A 21,870-nucleotide genomic window follows, 5' to 3' on the forward strand; every position below is an offset into this window, starting at 1 on the left:
TCAGCTTTGACCTATATTAAACAGCAGAATCTTTCCAAAAACATCATCGTTTTCACAGATTCATTATCTTGCCTTCAAGCACTTCAAGTCACCCAATCATTCTGGACATTTTGGAACTTTACAACGATCTCTCTACTGGCCAATGTGACATCGTCCTCTGCTGGTTGCCGGGTCACGTTGGCATAGCAGGTAACACAAAAGCCGATGCTGCAGCAAAAGCAGCTCTTGACAAGCCCTTATCTCCACTGCTAATCCCGTACAGCGATTTCAAACCCACTATCAAAAGCTATACTCCCCCACACTTATAAATTGCGCACCCAAGTCGTCCACATTTGGGACGATCGCAGGGGTCAACCAAGCCAATGCGCAATGGAAAGGTCTCGCCCCGGGCCCACAGCCTTGCGGATCACTGTAAAGCCTGTGCTAGGTAAGTATGCTTTTCCCTGGTCGGAGTTTTCATTTACATCATCCTGGCGTGAACGCTCATCTGATAGTGAACTACCTGAGGGAAGTTGATCTGTATCATAAATTTTTACTATCATAAATTGTAATTGAAATGTGACAAACAAATTGCCTGCCTTTAAATTTGATGCTATGACTTTTTCTGCTTTTAAATGACAATGTAATGAATATATGTTTTTGAAATAAAACTCATTCCGAGTATGTACTTACAATGTTTATTAATGCAAACTTGTTCTCGTCACTATATGGCTGGAATAATGCCGATGTGACGCAAAACCCAACCCAACTCAACTCAACTCAAATCTAATTGTCTTCTGATGGCTCTCAAGGGTTGAACCATCCTGACTTTTCCTCAGTTTGGCAATATTAGCTTCCTGCGTCTGTATTGCTGGAGTATAGCACCCCTGTAACCCTGAGTATAGCGCCCCTGTAACCCTGAACCACAAATTATGGCTACCCAACAACTAACTGGTTCTGGTTCAAAAACAAAGAGAAGACATGTTGACTTAAGACACTGTTTCATCTACTGATGATGAATCAGGCGCAAACAATTTGGATTCTTGGCCACGGTTTTTGGTTGTAGAGGGAACTGAAGGACAGCCGCTTAAATTGATTCCAAATCGATTCAAGGAATATGTGGTACTGTGAAGAACGTTACTCGTCTGTGGTCCTGATCGCTGCTTGTTGAATGTGCAAAGAAACAGCAGTCTCTTAATCTGCTCAATGCACATAGGTTTGCAAATACTGAGATTGTTGCCTCAGCACATAGAACATTGATTTCATGCAAAGTGCCTCTCAGACATTTCAGAAGAGGAGATTGTATCAGAAATGAAATCTCAGTGTGTAACATCAGTGAAGCGGTTCAACAGAAAAGATGGTGAAAAATTGATTAAAACCAATACCTATCTTTTCACTTTTGCACTAACAAAGGTTCCATCGTCAATCAAAGCTGGTTATTTTAAAATATGGGTTGATGTTTATATACCTCATCCACTGTGTTGTTTCAAATGTCAGCAGTTTGGGCATGGGGCTAAATCCTTTCGCAACTCACCGGTTTGCTCCCACTGCAGTAAGACACATGAAAGCACTCACTGCACCGATACCATCATATGTGCCAACTGCAGTGGTGAGCAAATGTGCTCTTCAAAATCATGTCCTGTTTTTCTTTTACAATCTGAAATTCTCAAAGTCAAATATACCAATGACATATCTTTCAATGAAGCTAAGAAATTGGTTGCCACTGACTCTTCAAAATCTACTACTTCACTGACGTCCTCTGATGCAGTTTCCTCTCCTGTAAAATATGATACCGGGAGTCAAACATCTATCAGTTGTCTCATGAACAGACAACCCTTTATCCAATTGACACAGAAGACAACATCGTCCTATCGAAATCTGTTTCATCAACGTTTCAGACTGAACCTTTTTCACAAATTCTTTCACGGTTAATGAAAAGCAATTTTTCCCTAACGAGAAAAGAAAAACAACAACAAAGGAATCCAAGGCCTTCGCTATGACATCAATACTAAAGGGAAATTACTTGAGAAATGGTTAAAAATAACGATTTATGCATTTTCAATGATGGTCCACATACGTTTCTACTTCCTGCAACTTATTCTTGTCTAGATTTGTAAAAATATGCATACTTTTGAACGGCAGTTGCAGTTGTGTTTTGGCCACAGTCGGTTTACTCATGACTATCTGCTGAAAACGGATGGGGATGGTCCTCCAATGTGTGTCTCTTGCGACGAAGTGTTGAAGCATATTCTGCTTGACTGTGTGGACTTCGACCGCAAGGGATTCACATTATGATGCGACAGATCTGAAAGATCCGTTTTCCCACGTGACTGGGCATCTCATTGTTAACTACCTGAGGGAAGTTGACCTGCATCATTGCTTTTGAATTTGGTGCTATGATATTTTCTGTTTCTAAATAATAATTTAATGAGAATATATATATATACTATCCTCAAAAAGAAACGCATAGGCGTTTTGTATTGAAAAAAAAATCTATTAATTACCTATTGTGTTCAAGCAATCGTTAAAATATGTAACAAAAGTGTTGATAACCTGATTTTACACAATTGTAAAGTGAAAAGTCGACTGTTGGCGTTGCCATACCACGTGCCTTTGTTTATAAACATGGCCTTGGCAGGCGCAGCTGCAAACACACGACATCACACTACGCGACAGATAAGGGTGAGTTACATCACTTCTCACGTCACCACTTAATTTGCCTGTCGCGCACAGCTATTAACGTCGCCGCCAAACAGCGTAACCACCGAACAGCTATTAACCCCTCTTCCCTCCCTGTGCTCACTTGTTCCCGTTATCTCATTGCGTGTAGATTGTAGCCGAGGATACTAAGTATTTATACATTGTACCTTTCTTCATTGTTCATGGATTAAAACGTCATGGTTTGTATGACCTAGCAATTCGAAAGGTCACGAACACTGTCTGGAACTATTAAATGAGCACAGAAAAGAAATCTGGAACGATAACCAATATGACGTTCCCTTACATTTTATTTGTGAAAAGGAAGTTTAAAAGGGGTGTTTTCAACAAATCAAACACCAATAGATTGCATGTAATTCTGCAACAGTAGGTGAAGTAAATGCTAAGCTTACTGGTTTTGTTGGGTTGTTTTTGGTTGTTGTTTTCTGGTCTTGTTCACGCAATTCATATTTGGCATCTGGCGTTTGAAAGAGTAGGGATTTGCGCCCGAATTTAGCATTATTTCGGTGTCAAAGCGAAAGACAACAGAAAAAGGTTTTACATAATATACACAGGTGGGGTATAGAAACCGGAACCTCCGCGTTTGCTGTTTGTTTGTTGTGGTTTTGATTTCTTTTGTTATTGTTTTGTTCATTATATACAATTGCAAAGTTAAATACAACCGTCTTATATGTGAAGAAGGTTATGTGTTGAGCTCACACCAGCTCATATGAAGCAAGGGGCGGTGAGGTAGCCTAGTTGTTAAAGCGTTCGCTCGTCACACCGAAGACCCGGGGTTGATTCCCCATATGGGTACAATGTGTGAAGGCTATTTCTGGTGTACCCCGCCGTGATATTGCTGGAATATTGCTAAAAGCAGCGTAAAATTAAAACTCACTCCATATGAAGCAAATATGAAACTCAAGAGTATAATATATCAAACTTTTGTGTTTTTCGTATTTTTTCTGTGCTTCAAGATTAGGATCATGGTGTTATACAAACAGTGCATGCAAAGTTAGCTGCTTTGGCTTATACCATGTTATTCCTCGAAAAAACCTTGGTCTATAAACAGAAACGTATGATCACAGAGAGAGCCGTGAAATACCTTAATGCGTCAATTTGGTGTCATCACTGATTTTCAGTGGTCATTTCTACCGCTCTTTTGCAGCTTTGAAAATGTATCAGTCGTACCAATTTGTGTTTAGTTATATCAGGCAAATTGTGATTATTTCATTACCCTTTTTACGTACGCATGGTGTTATCGCTGATTTTCATCGCAGTCGGCCCCTTGTGCCAGCTGGAATCTATTAGCACATGACTGAGACTGGCGAAGGCGTTTCCTGTTCTTTTATCCGTGTCAATCAAACATAAACTAGTCGTGATGTTGAAACATTAACGTATGAAGAGTTAATGCTAAACGTAACATGTCAGTGCAAAAGGATAACCAATTTCGACTTTTCACAGAAACATGTTCATTTCCTGGTAAAGGGAAAAATAGCTGTGAAAGGATGACTTACTGAGAATCAGTGGTTTCACCTGGTATTTGGGAAAAGGGTACCCTGTAGTACCCATAATTCACAAAGTTTATATATAGTGGGTGAGTGAGTTAAGATTTGAAGTCACATCGTCAACATTTCAGCCATATCGTGACATTAACATTAACTATATTATCACAGATAGAGAATAAAACTAGTATGTAAATGTAAAATGAAACAAATTCTATGAACAATACAACATAAAAACGGGCTAGTGATCACAACCAAGAGAAGGTAGATCCTCCATAATAGGGACCATGGGGACTTACAGTGCCTTTGCTTCTTGCGTGGATCCTAGCTATATTTACACCATCCCTTCAGCTGCTGGTAGTTTATCCATAAATAGAAGTACTTTTTGATTGAAGTCGCACAGCAGTGTCCTATCTGTAACCGCCTATAAACAAAATCTGAAAATCACTCGGTCGATGGACCGGAAAAGACAACAATTGTTCTGTAGAGATACAGAGATTCCGGAGTTAAACTCAAAGGAGACGGTCTCTACATTTTAGACTTCAGTACACGGAGATGCGAATTAAACTTGTCTGTGAAAAGGGTGGACGGTGCCTTTCGTAGTTTTTCTTATACACAGTAATATAATAATAATATTATACAATCTGCCCCTAGTTCAAGCAGTCCAGATTGGTAATGTGCAATCCGACCATATGTCTCCGACCAAATGTTTTCCCATAGACCTCTATAGTAACCTTATATTTTTTTTTAAAATATCCAGGCTATCACCAGCCATTCCATGTACACATGGGTACACTCTGGCCTTTAAACTATCATGAAACAAAATATCAGGCCAACTTGTCCCGCTCGTTTTGCGAGCACAGGAAGCGGAACACAACAACCCCAGTTCCGCACCAAATGTCACCTACTGGGAAATATCTGTACACAAAATAAGCATAAATGATGGTGATAAATATGACAGCACTAAATACTTTAAATTATGGTCAGTTTTAATTACTGGTTGGATGTGCTTTTAAAAAAAATAAACATATTACACTATTTCATCCAATCACAGCTCCCACATGTCTCTGTCTCTCTTCACTTGTTTACATACGGCTCTCGCTCAGGCAGCATGTGATACTGATTTAGTGTAGTGGAACCTATAGGAAAATTTAGAAACAATCTGTGATTTATATACTGTATAGACATGTAACTTCTCAATATAAAATTGCATGACGCTTCAATACGTTTTCCTGTCCAACATATCTATATGGCACAAGAATATAGAGATTTGCTGCACTGACAGAGCTGTAAGAGTTATATCATGTCTATTTCACCAAAGCTATATAAAATGCACTTCTGCATTACTAGGGAAAGTTTTCAAATCATACATATACCATGGGAGTTTACCCTTATTTCACAAAAGAAGGGGGCCATGGGTTAATTCCATGCATGACTGGGACTTCCTTGATCATGTCAATCCAAAAATCATGGAATTCAGGCCAGAAATTGGACAGGTTTAACATTAAGCAGCTTTAACATCCTGACATATGTAAGGCCGAATGATGAACTTTGCCAAAATGTAATAAGTGAGGGTTTGGATTATGCCTAGCAGTCAGAAACACTGACTACAGTACCCTGCTGTCTGTTAGTCGATCAAGGCAAATGACCCCTTCAAAAGATGAAATCACTTTTAGACCACAGCATGATAAGAACTTACACTTGAATCTATTGATTCATCAAGCTAAGACTTTGAAATACTTCCAGAAAATCAAAATTATTATTTACAATGTATACGAGACCACTTGTACGTATCATCTCCCAACAGCAGGATGCCCATCATGTTTATGCTGATGACTCACAGCAAGTAGATCACTTTAATACAAACGAAGAAAAACCAGTTATTTCCAAGGTCGAGAGCTGTATCTCAACAATTCAACATTGGATGTCATCGAACATGTTGATGTTGAACGATGACAAGACAGAAGCACTCTTTATAGGACCACCTTCAAAACTGAAGAAATGTGACACAAAGCAGCTTCACATTGGTCAATCTGCAGTGGATGTGTCATCTTCACTCAAGAACTTGGGTGTTCATATTGATTGCCAACCTTCTGTGGAAACTCAAGTTTCACAGTTATGTAAATGCTGCTTTTTCTATTTGAGAAACATTGGATCCATTTGTCATCTGTTGACACAAGATGCTACCGCATGTCTCATGAGAACTTTAGTCCTCTCTCGCCTAGATTATTGCAACAGTGGCTGGAATATTGTTGAGTGCGGCATAAAACAAAACTCACTCACTTCTGCTTCATCGATCATTTGATTGATGAATTTGTGTCTGGGATGCAGAGTCACGAAATAACACGTACACTCTGCAACGTGTATGAACAGCGGGCGTTGCCTGTAGGGTAGAACATACTTTCCCCTTTACGAACAGCCACTCGTAAAGATCCGGGCTGGATTGGACAGACAATCGACAAGGGAGCAAACGGCGTGGACAAGCGTGAACAAGACAGCTCAGATTGACTTCAGACTTTGATATCCGAGTCAGTATAAAAGGACTCCGATTGCTGTGTATAGAGAGTATTAAATGCGACATTTCATAAGGTTTTATAAGTGAGGTTTAATAATAACAATGATGGGGGTATACCGCGCAATACTCCACACCACAAAGGGACATGCTCAAAGTCCTCACAAACACTACAATAACCCAAGCTGTCTGTGACTCACTAGAAGGTTAATAGTCACATGGCTTATCCCACCGGGTACCCATTTTCTCCTGGGTGAACGGAGGCAATTTGAACAAACTCACTTGTCTAAGGTGAGACCACATGTGTCACATGTGTTTCGTTGTGGGGCGGGACTGAAGTCTTAGAAACTCTCAGGAGTCAAGCTGCCAAACCCTGTCACCCTTTCAATGACTCCACGTTGCTTAACTTCATCTGATTTGTGACCTGATCTCTATCCACAGGACCACACACCACCACAAGAAGCGTTAAAATTATTTGAACTTATGAAGTGACGTGCATGCACGTGTATGTGCATCAGTGTGTAGATGATTCTACTAATGAAAGGCCGTGGATGCACGTTCCTGTGTTTGTATTTGCTTGTACTTATGAAGCTACGTCTATGCACGTGAATGTGTATCGGTGTGTGGATGCTTCTACTAATGAAATGACGTGTATGCACGTGCATGTGTATGGATGTGTATCTGCTTCTACTAATGAAACGACGTGTATGCATGTGTATGTATATCGGTGTGTGGCGGTTTGTACAAGGTCGGTCTTGTGCTGGTTATATGATGTTTGAGTACTGAGTTGCAAACCGAAACATGAGTCTCATTAACCAATTCAGACTATGAACTATATTTCAGCCGATCCGAATTTCCTCGTTTGAAAGTGAAAAGAGGCACTACAAACAACTATGGTTACACTGAATTCCAATCCCTGGTTTCATAAGAAAATGGTATTTGCAAATTCATTTTGAAAACTTTTTTAAAGTTTGAAGAAAAGATCGTATATCTATATTTTATATCTAGGTTTAGGCAGAGGTGAGGTGAGGTGAAATTGGGTTTTACGTCGTACTTGAAAATATTTCGCTCATATGACGACGTACATGCGTGAGTGTGTATGTGCGGCTGCTTGTACTATCCCAGACTTAAGCTGGTTTTATAGTCCTTTACGATAAGGGTATTACCTCCCTTGGGTAAATTACCCCCCCTTGGCACTGGCGAGCAATCCTCACCAAACATGGCTGCCATAGTGCAAACAATGCTTGGTAAACAGACCAAATCAAATGTATTTGAAATCTATACAGTGCGTAGTCTGAAGGCACACCTGCGGGAGCGAGGCTGTCATGTATCAGGCACAAAGGCTGAGCTGATAAAACGTGCTCTGGGATTGAGGTTCCTGGCTGAAAAGAAATCGTGCAACATTGACCCTGAAGACGAAGACGAAGCCTACCAGGTAGGTTCATAGTTGGAACAAATGAACTTAAATATTCCAAGTTAACAATATTTTTTTTCTGATTAGGGAATTAGTGTGTAAAATCAGCCATTACCCATATTTACATTTAACCAAGCCCAAACACTACAAATACCACTGACTTGTATTACGTGGACGAACCCACGTGGACAGGCACCCCGACCATGGCGTTGCCTGTATTCAAGTCCGTGCAAATACTTAGCTTCAGTTTTAACCATTATGATACCTAATTATTACACCGAATCCATTCATATAGCAAAGTGAATAAACTCAAATTCCTGTAAGTATTTATTTCAATGACTATCATTACATTTGTTATCAGGAATTCTTCAAAGAGGAGGCAAGGTTTACAACCACTCTTGGAGAAAAAAGCCCTGAACCTTGGACAATACCCAACTCTGAATGGACTGACAGTGAAGAGGACATTCCTATTATAAGATCTACAGATCTCTACAATTATCTTGTGCTTAACAGAAGGAGAACTTTTGATAAAAAAACAACAAAAGCAATCCGTCAACTGAAGGCAAAAGTCTTATTTGAGGGACATGTGCACACAATTAAACATCACTGTATAGCAGATGAATGCTCCCGCTGTTATGTGAAGTGTAATGTTATACCATCCATACCACGTACCAAGGACAATCAAAGACCCGATTATAATGTTTGGGTATCACTTGCCAAGATGTCAGGAAATGTGCATGCAGCTGGTTGCACATGTGCAGCAGGGTAAGTTTATATTTTCCTTTTTCACATTGTTAAGGTAAAGTTCAACAGAATTCTTCTTGCCATGTCACAATGAAACATGTAATACACATTATACAATACAGTCAGTCTGAGACAAAATCTCACCCATAAATTGCTCTCTAACTCAAAAACAAATAATCATAAATATCTCAAACCAAAACCAAAGTTAATAATAATATAAAATACACACCAACTTGACAGAATTTTGTTATACTTTTTGTCAACATAATTAATTTAACTATCATTAATATTTGTAGACATTTCACGATTTATGACAAGGGTGAATTGACAGCTGATGTAACAGTCAACATCGCTCACAATTCTAGCTAACTTGACTGTTACCAACAGGTTACATCAGCTGTCGCTACACCCTTCTCACTAATTGTGAAATGTCTACTGAAAACAATGATAGTTTCTTAGAGAAACTTTTTTATTTTTCTGACAAAAATGATACCAAAATTCTGTAGAGTTGGGGACGGTGGGGTAGCCTAGTGGTTCAAGCGTTGGCTCGTCACGCCGAAGACCCGGGTTCGATTCCCGACATGGGCACAATGTGTTAAGCCCATTTCTGGTGTCCCCCGCCGTGATATTGCTGGAATATTGCTAAAAGCGGCGTGAAACTAAACTCAGTCAGTCAGTCTGTAGAGTTGGTGTGGGTTTTGTTTTATAACCTCTTGGGGTTGGTTTGAGTTATTTGCAGTTGTTTTTGGAGTTTGAATGCAATTCATTTGGGAGATTTTGTCTCAAATGGTTATGGAGATTTTGTATCTTTTAAACTTGTTGATTATTGTTTGAAATGAACTGTATCATTACTGCTATGTTTACACAATGACAATAAAGATAATTTATTTTTGAGTTGATGATCAAGCAGTCATGATGATATACAGTAACAGTATTAATACCATTAATATTTTCAGGGAAGGGAGGCTTGCAACCATGTTGCAGCACTGCAGTATGCTCTGGTGGATATGAGTGAGAAAAAGGAAAAGGGACTAAATGCTTCCAAATCTAAGAAAAATAAGTGGATGGAACCAAGAAAAAATAAACTATCACCCAAGAAATCTCAACACCTTGTTTTCAAAAAGTACAAAAGCAGTGAGAGAAGAACAGAAAACAATCTGTCATCTTCAACAACTACTAGGATATCGGATTTGGAGAAGATCACACCTGTGAATGTGTCAGCTTTTAGTGACAAGTTGCACGAAATCGCACCTAATTCAGGCTTTCTATTGTCCCAAGATAAATATGCAAAGCTTCAAGTTACTTCCCCACCAACACTTCCAAATCTGCAAAACATTGATTTTCATTACCATGACAGTGTTGATCTGAAGTCTCAAATTTGCACGCTTGAATTTCAGTCTTACTTCAATACCCTTCATGTAAATCCTGAAACATGTAGAAATATTGAAGCAGCAACCAAAGGACAAGCAAATAACCCAAGTTGGTATGGCGCCAGAGAGGGACGAATAACGGCATCAAACTTTGGAAAGATTTGCTCAATGAGAGACCAGACACAACCTGATTCTACTTTTTCTCAGCTTCTAGGCTACAAGACATTTGACAGTGTTGCATTACAGTGGGGCAGGTCTCATGAAGCGGCAGCAAGACGCACTTACTTGAAATATAGTCTTTGTGGACTGATCGTCAATCCATCATACCCCCACATGGGATGCGGTCCAGATGCACTACTTGAAAGTGCACACTGTTCAGATTCACAAGGGCTGTTGCAAATCAAGTGCCCTTATTCAAAGCGGTTTGTGACACCTTTGGAAGCAGCTTCAGATAACACATTCTCTTGTGGTATTGTGAATGGTGATTTGAAACTGAAGCACAGACATAAATACTACTACCAAATACAAGGACAGTTGGCAGTTACAGAGAGGAAATGGTGCCATTTCTTCATATGGACTTTAAAAGAATATTCTGTTGAGAGAATATATTTTAACAATCAATTTTGGCAGGACATGCTTTATAAACTCAACAACTTCTATGTCTCTCCTTTGATTCCAGAACTTTTCTCACACAGAGTAAAACGTAACAAACCTCTCTTTCAGTAACTTTCGAACCACTGCGTCTCGAGTATCTTAAAGCATGTAGACAATCTTATGCAGATTCCTCCTGTATTATCCCTACTGATGGATTAACAACCAGTACATTTTTTATCAGTGAAGATTTTAATTTTATTCTTCATATTACACAATGAAATGGTAAATCAGCAACATTTTCATAATAACAAACATCAAGATGAATGTAACAAGTGTATCATAAAATTCCAGTGTCTAACTCTAGAAATGATTGTACTGCAATACATAACTTAATGTTCTTCATCATGTGCAAGTGGTGGTTGCAAGTTTGTCATGGCAGCACAAATTTTCCACACATGTGATGCAAGATGAGCTGTAGTTATCGGCATAACTCCTTGAAGAATGCGAAAAAATTTCACTCTTGAAATTGCTCTTTCAACATCAATCCTTGGATTTGCAATCCTCCTTGTTACTTCCACTTGTCTTCTGTCCAACTGTCTTTTTCTTTTCAGCGGAGGTACGATAAGTTGAAGACATCTAGGTCGGAGATAAGGAATCCCTTGTCAGCCATTATTGCATCACCTGGTTCACACAAATCAAGAATATTGCATTGCACAGTCAACTGTTTGTCACTTATAGTCCCTGACCACAAGTCGGAGACAAATGTTATAACACCTGCAGGACTTATGCCTATTAGTGCCTTGTAAGTCATATGGGTTTTGTAATGTGAATACAAAAGTGATTTATTAATATGTGATTGTGGGGTCTCAGTAAATATTGCAGTGCAGTCAATTATTACACGACATTCAGGATGCACTCGTTTGAATTTCTGTGGCATTGAGTCGATTATGGCAGACTTTGATGGCCAGTGTATCAAAAACGAGAGTTTATGTGAGAGGTAACAAATCCAGTGGTTTGTTATGGCACTACAGGTAGAAACGAAAACCTTGAACCGATATGACAAGTCCTCAAGAAGTAGTCCAAGTCTCAACCGCATCATACCAAGAACAAATTCATCAACTAATCTCAGACTCCTTGGTCGTCCAGCATTGCCTCCACTGCCTTCTGCGATTTGTATGTTCCCTGGCATCAGTCATCTGATCAAAAAGTAGATTAAACATCTCTGCTGTTGGAATTCCAGTATAGAACATACATTTTTCATCATTCTGAATGACATCTTCATATGCTATATCTGGTCTTTCCACCGGAATACCAACATCTTGGAAATATTTCGTATTCACCACAGTGTCAGTGCTCTCAGTTTGGGTGGCAGTTGTTGTTAATTGAACTTCATGTTGCTCTGTTTGTGTACTGATAGTAGTGACAGTTACACCAACCTGCTCCGATTTATTAGGTGTTAGGAAAGGCGCTTGCTGTACAACTGTACAATAGTCATGAAATGCCAGAAACATGTTTTCATGTGGAAAGTTATCAGAACTAATGAGTGGTGTAACACAACACGTTTCGCTGATTCAGAAAGGTACTTTTATTAAAGTCGAGAGTACAACTAACTGGATTGTCTCTGGTTCTGGCTCTGGCTCGGTTTCCCTTTTCTGCTGTGTGCTGCTGGAGGAGTTGTTGGTTGTGCGTCAGTCGACCTGCTGTCTCGCCGTTTCTTGCTCTCTGCTTTTCTCAAAAAAAACCTCGTCTTTTTAAAGGCAGTGGATCGTGACTTCCCTTTTAACTCTCGGTCACGCGGTCTTGACAGTTCTATCACGATTAGCCTCCGGCACTGGAGTGAGGACCCTTCCCCCACAGCCTCCGGCTATCGCACCTGGTTATTGGCACTTGACCTATAGCCCCTGTCTAAAGTATCTGGTCATTGTCTTTCACCTACTGTTTTGGGCGATGTACTGTGATAGTGACCCATAATTTACTATGTCAGCTACGCCTTTAAACTGAGGGTCATAGATTGTAACTGTCCGAATAATCACGCCGAATAATCACTCCAGTAACCCCCTTGGGGTATGCGTGACCATCCTCATGGTAGCTTGACCCTCTTAACAGTTTTTCACAGTATAGCTGTGTTACACTCGCCCCTCCTAATAAGAAATATCCGGAGGAGATTTCTTCAGAACCGAAAGTCCCATCTGAGCCAATTTCACAGCTGATAACCACTTCCAAGCCAATCACAGTTTGTTCATATGCATATTATAAGCATCAACACATCTACATTATCAAATACCATCATGGATCTATTATCAGTACAAATTCATATTTATGTTACCAATACAATCACAGATCTATTAACAACAATTCATATCTATATCATTAATACAACCATAGATCTAGTTATTGGTACAATACATGTACACAACAGTCAGTGTCCTCGTATCTGTTGTATCGAGATTATGTTGGTCCACAGAGTTTACCAGCAGTCCCGATCACCACACTGATTTATGTACCCGTGTTGACCATTATGTACACTGATGGAGAATTTTCTCTCCAAGGATTAAAAAGTCAAAAGGGTCCTTTAACTGGAGTGGACCCATTCCACTTCTTTTAAAAGGAGTATCAGCCGATATTCCTCCGTAGAACTGGGGAATCCATGCCACCCACTGATTGCACTGTGGTGGTTCCCCAATTTATATACACGTTAGGACGCCTGTCCCGTATCACTCCCCAAAGGCACACACCGTCGTACTGTTAGACGAAAAACACCTTCTACGTTTCCTGGCCTTTCCCGGACACCCTGTTTCTTTCTCATTCGAAAGCTGGATAGAGGTGACGCACTGCACTGTTCTTAGATTCGTCTTCCTCTCCTTTGAATGGCGCAGAGGGTGTTCCCCCTCTGTGGGCAATATCCCTGCCCTCTGGCTCTGCCGTTGCCACCCGGTGTCCCGTGACCACTCCGGTGTTTCTTTCCTCGTCTTCGCGTAGAGGCGCAGAACAACCACTGTGTCTGAAGGTAGAAACCTCCCCTCCCGAATTAACCGGCGCCATCTCGTAACTAGCAGTGCCCCTGGTATCTCTCCAACCTCTCAATCTCCGGATTAACCATTTCTTAAACCTACTGTATCCTAGGACTATCCCTATGGTGCTAACTGTAATTGCTATTGCCAATATGGCATACGGCCATTTTGGTTTCCTATCTTCTATGACCTGATTCTGCATACCCCTGAGTTCATTTACTAACTGGTCCATAGATATCGTTTCGAGGTCTCTCAGCTGATTTGGCAATTTCGTTGCATTCGTCTTACTAAGGGCAGAGTGAACAGGTTCCCACCATTTTAGACTTGTAACGTTAAATACCTTAACAGCCTCAAAGAAGGATTGTTCAATGTTGAACTGACTCTGCTTCTGGTAATGTGGAGGTAAGGTTATGTGATCATTCGAGGCGTAACAACCCATATTAAGCCTGACTATGCCTAATGGCGGTTCAACAATGACCGTCGAGGCTACCGCTGCATTATCATGGCAGATTACTGAGAAGATTAGTTTTATCATTGTCGTTACCACCCATACGCCATCTGACAGATATTCTGCTAAAGGCAAAACAGAATTTAACCTGATAATGGCCTTGCATTACTTTTCAAAGTCAACTTTTCTGTTCACGAATAAAGTAGTTATACACAGCTTACTTAGGTTTATAGGATAAACAGGACTTTTAATAGAACAGTAACCAGTTACCGGCTTAGTGCATACTTCTAATTCCTCCGAGGTAAGTAACACGAATTTGGTTCGCTCAACATTTACCGCAAGCGACTCAGCTTCGAGTTGGTATTGTGCAACCATGTCACCTAATTCGTTAGCCTGTAGTTTCTCCATAAACCTCGGTACTGTTAGATTATGCACCTTATAAATTTCGTATTTCCCATTAACATCTAATAAGGAATTTTCAAGATCACTAAGATTTTATGCTCATATATAACCGTAGAACTTTGTAGGGTCCTATAAAAACGCCATAACTTCTTTACTAGGATCTCCTGGCAATTGTACCGTGCGAGGTAAATGGGTACTAATGTCAAGGAGTAATTTCTTCAGATTAGAAGGGGTGATAGTACTAGGTGTCAATCTTCCTAGTGCCAGGATGTTTAACTGTAACTGAAGATGTTGTAGATAAATCATCGTTTTCTGAATAATTTCCCGAATTTCTCCCAAGACCAGAGAACATCCCAGATACGCTATCATGTAATGCTCAAACTTTAGCATTTTGTCTTCCAAAGTTCTCGTGATATTAAGGAACTTCATATCTACTTGGTGTAGGTCAACTGCCAGTTCATTGATCATATGCCTATTTTCTGAGATCTCAACCCTGGAAGTGTTCAATATGGATAGACTTTCTTCGACAACATGAGTTAAAGCTTTCTGATTCTTAAATAAAATTTCCACATTTTTGTGTATTGCTTCCAGGTCTTCTTCCGAGACTGTGCCAAACAGAAAACTCAATGCTTTCCCCACAAATGACAATACGGATCGCTTAGATCTACCTCTACTTAAAGTCCGAATGTCCTGGAACATTTCCTTCAGCTTTACTTGTGTAGCTTTTAGTGATGAAATATCACTGCTTAAACCACTGAATAATACAAAAATATCCTTCTTCGTAGGATTATAATTGCGACTTATTATACTACTTGTAACTCTTTCAACACCCTCTATATATGTTTCCAGCTTGTCAATAAGCCGTTCATAAGGTTCTAGGTCTATGACAAACGTCACCAGCCAATGTGACCTCATAATGGAAATGTCCTTTACTTTCTGGAACACTACATTTTCACGGATTAGCAATGAATTAACCATGGTTAACCCTAGGAGAAAGGAGATTACCGTTGCTGTCATGTTCCTGTGAACAGAGATTACAACAAAATAACCTATCATTCTGTTTGTGTTTCCTACATCCCACTCCCAGGATGATTCAACATTACAAAAGGCCTACAATTGCCTCCAGTAATCGTTTTGTCTTTGCGTTGTGTTCTTTGTGACCGTCTGTTTCTGTGCGTTGCCTATTACTGTCAATAACATTGATCTCCATCAATTCAGTGTCTGCGTCATCCAGTTCATCACTTTACTCATTATTGCTAAGAATAGGGTCAGATAGTTTCCTGCATGTGCTTCGATAGTCGAGCCATCTAACTGATTTCTGATGACAAACGTAAGAGGGGACTTTTGTTCAACGACTCGATAGTATGGAACCCACTTGCTTTGAAGTTTGCTTTACCGTTGATGGCGTTGGTAGTAGACAGGATCACCTACTTTAATTTCGACTGGTTTTGCATTCTTGTCTGCATAATGCTTCTGCCTACGCTTTGATTTCTTCAAATGTCTATGCACTAATGTGAAGGCTTTGTGCTGTTGTTGCAAGGCTATCTTGTGTTCTTCTTCGCCTGCATACTTTTGCCTAGGTTTCAGAAGGTTATCTAAGGGTAACACAACATCCCTATTGTATAGAGGGAAGTAAGGAGAGAATTTGGAAGATTCACTAATATTAAAGTGAACTGCAGCCAATGCTTGGTTAAAATATAGGTCCCAGGTAGTGAGGTCATCTCTTAACTTTTTGGAGAGCAGGTCATGAAGGGTTCTGTTGAATCTTTCTACCCTAGCATTTCCCTGGGGTCGGTAGTAGGACGTAGTGATGTGATCAATGTTTAGTGTCGCCAAGGTTTCTCTCATTACTCTATTCACGTTTTCAGTGCCATTATCTGTGACTATTTGTAAGGGGCAGCCAAATCTGGGGAAAATCTCTTCAATTAACAGATGCGCTACATTTTCTGCACTTTTGTCATGTACAGCAAAAGCCTCTGGCCATCCGCTATAATGATCTACAAAACTGATGATGTATCTATTCCAAGAGAGAGACCTCGGATAGGGTCCCGACAAGTCTAATCCTATTTTTGCGAATTGGTAAGGAGGGATGTCTGTTTCCTGAATGGGCGTTTTTTGTTTCCTCATTACTCTTTCCTGACAAGGGACGCACTGATTGATGTGTTCATAAAGGTGTTTAAACATCTTAGGCCAGTAATATTTTTGCTTGATGGAGTCATACGTTTTGTCAATACCCATATGCCCATTGTCATCATGGTATTGCTTCACAACTAAATCCTGAAGCTGCGTGTACCCACAGGCGTGTGATTGGGTCATCATTAGCGTCAGATATAGTATACCACATCATTCATGATGATTACCCTATTCTGCTCTATCTTGCCTGCCTGTCCTGTTTGAAGAGCTCTTTTTGCCTCCATAATCCTGACATCTTTTGCTTGCTCGGTTGCCATGTCATATCCCGACATTCCTACTTTGGATCTAACAGGGGTTTCCTGTGTTTCAACTAGCATATGTCTTTGGAGCAATTTTATTCGAATTTAGTGCATTGATTTGGAATGTGTTGTCACTAATTTCGATTTCGTCCTGGGGTCTTTGGTCAATGTCATATACCCTATCTTCTACTTTTGGTTTGTCCTCGGCCAGCCTGGACAATAGCTCAGCGCAAGTATTCTCCGTGCCTACAATATATTCGATCTTGCAATTATAGCCACTAATTCCAATTGCCCACATTTGAATCTTCCTGTTCTGCATTGGAGATTCTAGTAGATACCTAAGTGGTTTGTGGTCAGTTCTAATGACGAATTCTGCATTGTGTAAGTAGTGGTCTAACTTCTGTAATGCAAAATGAATAGCATAAGCTTCCTTTTCTATTGTGGACCACTTAGTCTGGGAATCACTTAGCTTATGGGACAAAAAGTAGATTGGTTTCTCATTGCGAATACCTGGGAGGAGATCCGTATCCTCGTCGCAGGTCTGAGTCAGACATGCTCCAACACATGTGTCACTAGCATCTGTGTATAACACATATGGCTTGTTAGTGTCAGAGTATGCCAACAATGGGACAACAGTCAGACTGTTTTTCAAGAAGTCGAACGCTTCTTGACACTCTGTTGACCATTTGAACTTGGCATACTTCTTTGTCAGCGCTATTATGGGTTCAGCTACTTTTGAAAAATTTGGTATAAACCTCCTGTAGTAGCTGCACATTCCCATAAAGCTTCTGACCTCCCTAACCGTGGAAGGAGGGGGCATTGACCTTATGGCCTCCACCTTTCTCATGTCTGGTTTCACTCCATCCTTGTTGATAATGAAACCCAGATAATTCGTCTCTTCCCTCATAAAGCTGCACTTACTCAACTTTAATTTGAGACCGTGTTCTCGCGGTTTATCAAACACTATTTCAATGTGCTTGATGTGCTCATCCTTGTTTGATGAGAATATCAGTATATCATCCAGATACGCGATAGCAAAAGCTTTCAGTCCTGGAGTACAATATTCATGAGCTCCATGAATATAGAAGGTGCATTGCTCAAACCAAATGGCATAACTGAGAACTGAAAAAGACCCTTGTGGCATGAAAAAGCCGTCTTTTCACTGTCATTCTCGTCCATTAACACCTGCCAATAGCCTGATTTTAAATCCAGCGAACTGAAATATGTTGCATCGCCTAACAATGCCAAAATATCGTCAATAATCGGCAGAGGATGCGATATCGGTTTCGTGATACGGTTCAATGATCTAAAGTCCACGCAAAAGCGTTTACTTCCGTCTTGTTTGTCTACTACTACAATGGGAAAACTCCATGGTGATCTAGATCTCTTGATAACCCCTGCTGCTAACATGTCGTCTGTTGCTTTATCCACTATCTCTCTTTTGTTCAAGGGAGTCCTGTAAGGTTTCAGTTTAATTGGGGCATGGTCACCTGTGTCTAACTTCATCTTAACTGTGTCAGTATGACTCAAGTCCATGTCCGTCAGGGCAAACAAGTCCTTGTTCCGGTTGAGCAGTTTTGTGATATCGTCCCTGTTTTCGCCAGGTACATTAATTTCTGCCTCAGCTGTCTCATTATGTAGTCCTGTCACTTTGGGGTTCGTCCCACCTGTCATATCTTTCAAACCTACAGTACTTGCCTCAGGCACGGCTTCTATTTTCCCCATGATACAGGTCTTATTGGTGTTATTTACTATCATTACCGGTATTTCTCCTTTCTTATTCAGTTTGCAGACAGAATTCCCTAGCATTAAACCTGGCTCAGAATTGATGTAGTCTTCCCCATTTCCTTTAATTTCATACAAAGTGGTGGTATCAAAATATGTCTTTTTCCTAGCACGAGCCTTGACTACATTAATTGTTTGGGGTTTGACGACCGACTTGGTTGTGAGTCTGATTACTGACGCTACTTGTATATCCTCCTCTAAGGGAACATAGGCTTCACCTACTTTTAGTCGCCCCAGGTCGAAATAGAGCCTTACCCCATTTTCTGTTAGCCACTCACGACCTAGAATTACATTTCGATTGATGCCTCTGACAACATAGAACGTATGTTCCATGGTTTGCTTTCCTATCTTAAACGGTACTTTGATACATCCTTCCACAGCCAATGGGCTACCGTCTACTGACTGTAAGGAAATGTTCTCAGAGGTTGTTGCTGGGGTCCCCCGCAATACCTCTTGTACCCTGGGATGAATCAATGATACCTCTGCCCCCGAATCCACTAAAGCCCTATATCTACGTTTTCCTATTGATATTACCCATCAATTTGGATTCCCCACCAAATTGATAGTGAAGGTTTTTCCCTCTGTAGTCTCCGCCTGTACCCCTCCAGGAGGAGACGCACCTAGTTTAAAGGTCGGCGATCTCTCCGTCCTGCATTTATATCCTGTCTCCTATTTGGGCATTGTGATTTGAAATGGCCTGGGCAGTTGCTAAACCAGCACAGCCGGTTATCCTTCGTTCTGTTGTCGGAGCTAACAGCATTGATTGTTCCCCGCTTACAATCTCTCGACCTATGTCCCACTATCCCGCATTTGAAACATTTCTTTGGAGCTCGGTAATGGTCAACCTCCATAGGCTTATGTGTAGTCCTGTCTATCCCGTCAAACCTGCCACGTGTTCCTAGCCTCAGATCGAATCGTTTCCTCAAATTCTGCTCTTTCATTGCAGTAGTAACTGCCTCAGCAAAACTATTCGGGTTATCCCTCATAATTTTCATCTTTAAATAGTTGTGTCTCAAGCCTTCAACAAAAAATCCTATCAGTTGGGGTTCAACTGCACTATTACTCGCTTGCCCTTGTTCCACATAAGCCTCTTCCGCTTAGGCTAATAGCCTTTCGGCGAACATCTGAACAGTCTCATCTTGGTGTTGCTTTAATTTTTGTAGTAGCGCGAATGCATACTGAGGGTCTGTCACCTCGGCGAAACGTGACGTTAGTTATTTCTTAACCACCGCCCATGTACTGCCTGGGTTACCCTGTATATATCTCTGTAGAAAATCGCTTACTGGTCCCCGACTACTCTGAAAAGCCACTAATCTTATCCTATCCAATGGGATGCCCGCCAAGCTAACATACTTATCAAGGGACTTTATCCACTCTTTTAATTTCTTAGGATCTCCCTCAAATGGCTGGACATATTGTGATAGACCCTGCGAAGTTATCGCCTGTGCCAATTGTCCCATTTGTGATTCTACCGTTGCTGACAGTGGCCCTATACCGGCCATTATGGTTTCCGGTAGCTTTCCTAATTGTACTGCGATATGGTTAAAAAGTGCTTCTACACCTTCTGCCATTTTTCGTACGACCTTTTAAACGTCCTAGACAAAGAAAATTCCTCAGACTGCCCTTTCTTACTGTCACAGCAAACTATTTCCTCAACCTTATTATCAATAATACCTATCAACAGTAATGCACCTACTGTAACAGATACCTAACAACTACCAGCAGTAATGCACACAGTCGGAAATGGTCCCCGAGGAGAGATGGTAACAGAGAGAAAACCAAGAGTCACTCACCTAGTACTTGATGTCTTTTCCTGAATCCTGGTCACGGCACCAAAAGAAGAGTCCCTTACGTGTAGCATAACACGTTTCGCTGATTCAGGACGGTAATTTTATTAAAGTCTAGAGTACAGCTAACTGGATTGGCTCTGGTTCTGGCTCTGGCTCTGGCTCGGTTTCCCTTTTCTGCTGTGTGCTGCTGGAGGAGTTGTTGGTTGTGCGTCAGTCGACCTGCTGTCCCGCCGTTTCTTGGTCTCTGCTCTTCTCAAAAAAACCTCGTCTTTTTAAAGGCAGTGGATCATGACTTCCCTTTTACTCTCGATCACGCGGTCTTGATAGTTCTATCACGATTAGCCTCCGGCACTGGGTGAGGACACTTCCCCACAGCCTCCGGCTATCGCACCTGGTTATTGGCACTTGTCTTTCACCTACTGTTTTGGGCGATGTACTGTGACAGTGACCCATAATTTACTATGTCAGCTACGTCTTTAAACTGAGGGTCATAGATTGTAACATTCCGAATAATCACGCCGAATAATCACTCCAGTAACCCCCTTGGGGTATGCGTGACCATCCTCATGGTAGCTTGACCCTCTTAACAGTTTTCACAGTATAGCTGTGTTACACTGGTATGTTGTCTGAAACACATTTGTCTTCAGGATGGCCGTCTGTGCGGAGTAAAACAACATTGATCTTTCTCCTTTGTCTGATGTACAAACTGGTCTGAGGCTATCTGAAATGAATGAATGTCGAATTCAATAATCATATCTAGATACAGTATATGTGTACATTTTTTAAACCAATGTATGGTGAAATATGGGTTAACATGATAGATGTTATTTTAATATTATAGGGCTTTTAGCAGAGAAAAATAACATATACTTATGAGGGAAATATAAATTAAGGAAACAACAAACAAAAATCTTAGCTGAGAATATCAGTATGAAAGCAAATGGCACTTACTGGGGAAGTACGACTAACTTCAGTCACTTTTAGCTTCTGACAGTATTACGCACAAAATGTATTGTTATCTGTAACATCAAGCAGTTCATTTTATTTAGTTTATATTGATTCAATGTATATTTAGTTGAAACACAATAAAATAATCGACCAAAGTCAAAGGACATTGCCGTGATCGTTATTTGCATAGCTCAGGAAGTAAACACAGCAAAGGCTGTACCTTGTGTACAGCCTGTGTA

At 40.6% G+C, this 21,870-nt stretch overlaps 1 long non-coding RNA gene and 1 pseudogene across 1 annotated transcript in view; one reads left to right on the plus strand and one right to left on the minus strand.

Annotated features, from left to right (window-relative positions):
- LOC124257853 overlaps window positions 1-21,870 on the plus strand; it is a 106,333-nt gene that overhangs the window by 28,839 nt on the left and 55,624 nt on the right. The window lies entirely within an intron of this gene.
- On the minus strand, window positions 281-435 carry LOC124257897 (annotated as a pseudogene).

Source organism: Haliotis rubra, unplaced genomic scaffold (assembly GCF_003918875.1).
Source record: "Haliotis rubra isolate DU_JTF1 unplaced genomic scaffold, ASM391887v1 Scf677, whole genome shotgun sequence".
Lineage (NCBI taxonomy): Eukaryota > Metazoa > Mollusca > Gastropoda > Lepetellida > Haliotidae > Haliotis > Haliotis rubra.